The sequence below is a fragment of the Macadamia integrifolia genome, unplaced genomic scaffold (genome assembly GCF_013358625.1).
Source record: "Macadamia integrifolia cultivar HAES 741 unplaced genomic scaffold, SCU_Mint_v3 scaffold2408, whole genome shotgun sequence".
Lineage (NCBI taxonomy): Eukaryota > Viridiplantae > Streptophyta > Magnoliopsida > Proteales > Proteaceae > Macadamia > Macadamia integrifolia.
Genome location: NW_024868696.1, coordinates 51,952 through 56,415, shown reverse-complemented (window position 1 = coordinate 56,415; position 4,464 = coordinate 51,952).

The window sequence follows — 4,464 nt, the reverse complement described above, 5'->3', positions numbered from 1 at the left end:
TTTTTTTTGCTAGAAGATGATTTTATTAAAAAAGAGAAAAAAAAGTACAACCAAAGAGAAACAAAGACAAGCCACAACCACTAGGGCAACTTAAGCTCTCCACCTTTGGCATGGCCATCAGCAGAGAGAAAAAGCCACACCCTAATAGAAGCGAAATATGTGCCTATCCAATACATTATTTCTCAAATCTTTAGCAATGTGTCTCAAGAAGGTCACCGAGAATTCTGAAACCCCAAATTTTGCAGCCTTCTTAGTGAGGAAATCCACAATCGGGTTAGCCTCCCAAAAGCAATGCGAGATCTTCCAGAGGATAGACTCCAAGAAAGGGAGAGCAAATCGCCATTTTTGGAGAATAAACTATGGAATATGATTTCTCTGAACTGCAGCAATGACAACGCCTGAGTCTGACTCAATCCAAAACCCTCTTGCCCCCAGCGCCTTGGCCATTAGAACCTCTTCCATAACCACCTCAAATTCAGCCTCGTAATTTTTTTTTGTGCCCAAAAAAATACTGAAAGAGTCACAAACTGCCCTTCACCATCTCGCACAATTCCCCTTGCACTTGCCCTTCCTGGGTTTCCCAAGGAGCTCCCATCTACATTAATTTTAATCCATTCCCTTTGAGGCTTGCACCAGTGGACTTCCAAAGGAGGATAGGAGTTAACAAATTTCACAGGCAGACCCAATCTTTGGCAACAAGTAACATCGAAAGGAGATTTCACTTCCCCTCTTGGTGATCAAATTCAAAAAATTTTCAATCATGCCTCATAAAGTCTTCTATTCCTTTCCCACCAAATATTTGCTGCTAGGATTGAGAAACCCATTAGCCAAGGATTTTTTAGGTTTATACTTCTAGCCTTACCCTTCCACCACTGAATCAGACCTTCAATCGACTGATGATACTGCCACCCAACTTCAAAGTAGTCAGCAAACTTTATCCATATCGAAGACGAGAAGGCACAGCTTAGAAAAATATGTTCAATGCTGTCTTCCTTTTGCTTAAAGAGAACATATCTTGAGGCAAGGCATATCCCCTTGCGTTTTTCCTGGTCATCCATAGGGATTTTCCCATGGCCCAATCGCCATGCTAGGGTGGAGAACCTTGGTGAGAGGCCTTTCGTCACACCAACAGCACCAGGCCACTTTTGTGCCTTTATTTCTAATCTCCTCACATGCCAATGCAATAGAAAACTGACCCGAAGGTGTCAAGTTCTAGATACACAGGTCATCCACTTTATTGTGGGAAGTTTTACGCCTTGAATGTTGGAAAAAAACATTTTTCAGCACCTCCGCTGACACCTGAGGCAGTGTCCATTCTCCATATATGATAAAATTGCCCTCTAGCATTATGGTGCATGGGAGATATGTCCATTTGCTGTAACTCTTCCAGTACAAATTTAGGCCCCCACCACTTGTCCTTCCAGAATCTTTCCAGATTGCCATTGCCAATAATCCATCTTTCATGCTCATCCACGAAACTCCAAACCTTCTTCATGCCCAGGGCGATTGAAGAAGCATAACTTCCTTTACGAAGGCCACCATTTTTCTTTACAAAGCCAGCCTTTAGAAAAGCGCTAGCAACCAATTTTTCATGCTTTAATCTCCAGACCAGCTTGCTCAACATTTCCTTGATTGTATCTCTAATCTTTCTGATACCCAATCCCCCTTCCTCATTAGGCTTGCAGATGCTATCCCATTTCATAATGATTTTTTTTTTTACTGAATCCACATCGCCTATCCAAATGAAATTCCTCATCCACTTTTTCATCATTGTGAGAAGGAAGGATGGCCACCAGTATATAGAAAAGCGGAGATTGGGAATGTCTGAAATGACTGAGTGAACTAATTCCGTCCTTCCCGCCATAGATAGAAGGTTTCCTTTCCATCCAGCCAGCTGCCCCTTCACCTTATCCAACACAGGTAAAAGAGCCTCCTTCTTCACTCTACTCTTAAAGATCACAACTCCTAGGTATCAAGTAGGGAAGATGCAAATCTGAATTTCCAGGGTATCAGCAATGCACTGTTTACAATCTCGGGCGACCTTACCAAGGAAGATTTTTCTTTTTTGGAAGATGACACTCTGACCAGAAAATTCTTGATACTTCTTCAAGAAATTTTTTAAATTTCGAGCATACCTCAAGGATGCGTTGGTTAAGATAAAAATGTCGTTCGCGAAAAGGATGTGACTAGGGGTAGGAGTGCCCCTAGGCCCATTAATCGTTTTCAGCTCTTTCCCCTGAACCAAGCTAGTCAAATCTCTGGAAAGCGCTTCTTCTACTATTATAAATAGCATTGGGGATGTGGGGTCACCTTGATGCAGACCACATTCCACACCAAAAAAACCTTGATGACCTCCATTCACTAAAATAGAAATCTTTGTAGAGGTCAAAATCTGCTCAAGCCAATTCATCCATTTATTAGAGAAGCCAAATTTGCGCAGAACCTGGAAGATAAACGACCAAGAGATAGTAGCATACGCTTTCCTTATTTCAATTTTCAGACCAAGGCCGCCCGCTCTGGATGCTGAAAACATTAGATTTTCCAGCTCAAAAGCCACACCAATATTGTTGTGAATCATCTTCCCCTTTTGGCAGTCTCCCTGTTCATCTGAAATCAATCTAGCAAGGAGGGTCTCCAGTCTCAACGCCATCACTTTAGAGATTATTTTTCAGAAGAAATTTCCCATGCACAAGGTTCTCAATTTATCCAGAGTGTCGGCTCCATCTACTTCCGGGATTAAAACAAGGAAATTGCAATTGACCCCATTTGGCATGGAGCTAGTGCTAAAAATTGCCTTACCGCATTGCACACCTCCTTTTCAACCACGGCCCAGCATCTCTTAAAAAAGGCTCCAGAGAAACCTTCAGGTCCAGGGAAGCTGTCTGGGTCCAATTCCCATACCGCCCTCCTTATTTCATCATTCCCGGGAAGCAAATCCAAGTTGTAGCAATCAGCCTGATTAAGGACCCTGGGGATACAGTCCAGAAGCTCCATATGACTCACCTTTGGGGTGGCTCGGTGAAATCTTTCATAGAAGTCAACAATGAATTCTCCCAGCTACTGTTGTCCTTCCACAGTTTTCCCATCCTGCTTTTTTAGAGATCTAATCATGTTCTTGTTTTTTCGTATTTTGATCGATAGGTGGAAGAATTTGGAGTTTCTGTCACCGAATTTCAACCATTTTGTTTTAGCCTTTTTGCCCAAAAGCGTTCATGGTTCTCAAGGGCCTTGACCATAAATGTCTTTGCATCAGCTTCCAAAGAAAATAAATGGTCACTCATCCCTTCTCTCTATTTGTTTCTGAATCTGAGAAAGAGTAGTCTTCGCACTCTCCAGCGCTCTATCAATATGGGGAAAGGAAGTTCACGCCCAGGACTTCAAAACCCCTTTCAGACATTTTAATTTGTTCATAAGCACATAAAAAAGAGACCCATATATCCATTCAGACCAGAAGGATGCCACCACCCTATCGAAGTCTTCATGCTCCATCCAAAATTGGTGAAATTTGAAAGGGCAATTGGGAGGACACTGGAAAACCACAAAGGATAAGAGCAGTGGTGTATGGTCTGAAGAAAATCTTGTAATAACCTTCTACGAGCAGTCTTGAAATCTGGCCAGCCAATCTTCATTGCAAAAACTTCTGTCAAGCACCGTACAAACATTCCCCTCTCTCCTGCTGTTGCTCCAAGTGAACTTTCTCCCAACAGAAGGCACTTGGGTGATGAAGCAAGCATCAACCATAGACCGAATTCCGCCACAAAGCCCAATTTTTCTTGTTCCTGAATGGGCCTCTTCAAGTCTTTTAGGTTCATGCTCTACTCCGGGTAAAGGTCTGCCCGATTTTTATTTGCATATAGAGACAAATGATCCCATACCACTTCTTTTGCTACGACTTCCGTTTTTATTTTTTCAATTCGTTTCATGTCTTTCGCCAAATATTCAATATAGTCATTATATTACTCGATTAATTGGCATGAAAGATCCAGGCCCTCTTTTTTCATTCGCTTGAAGGATGGCATTAAATTCACCAATCAAGGTCCACGGCATAGGAAAGAGAGGGGAATCCGTGACCAAGTTCTGCCATAGAATCCTTCTCTCCTCTTGGAAACTGCTAGCATGAACAAAAGAGACTTGCAATTGGCTAAGATCCCAAGTCAGAGAGATCATGATATGTTGCTTAGATTTCGAGACAACCATAAGAACACATAAATATCTCTTCCACATAATCCACAGATTAGAAATTCTACCAGCTCTATTATTATAGAGAAAACTAATATGAAAACCCAATTATTAAAAAATAAATTAGGGAAATCACTTACAGGCACCATTGGTTCTGTAATGCATAGAAGGTCTGGATCCTTCTTCTTGATCAAGTCCTTCAAGGCACGCCTACCGGCCGCCTTCTTAATACCTCTGATGTTCCAGAAAAGGATTTGCATAGGGTCACTTCTTGGAAATAGCCTG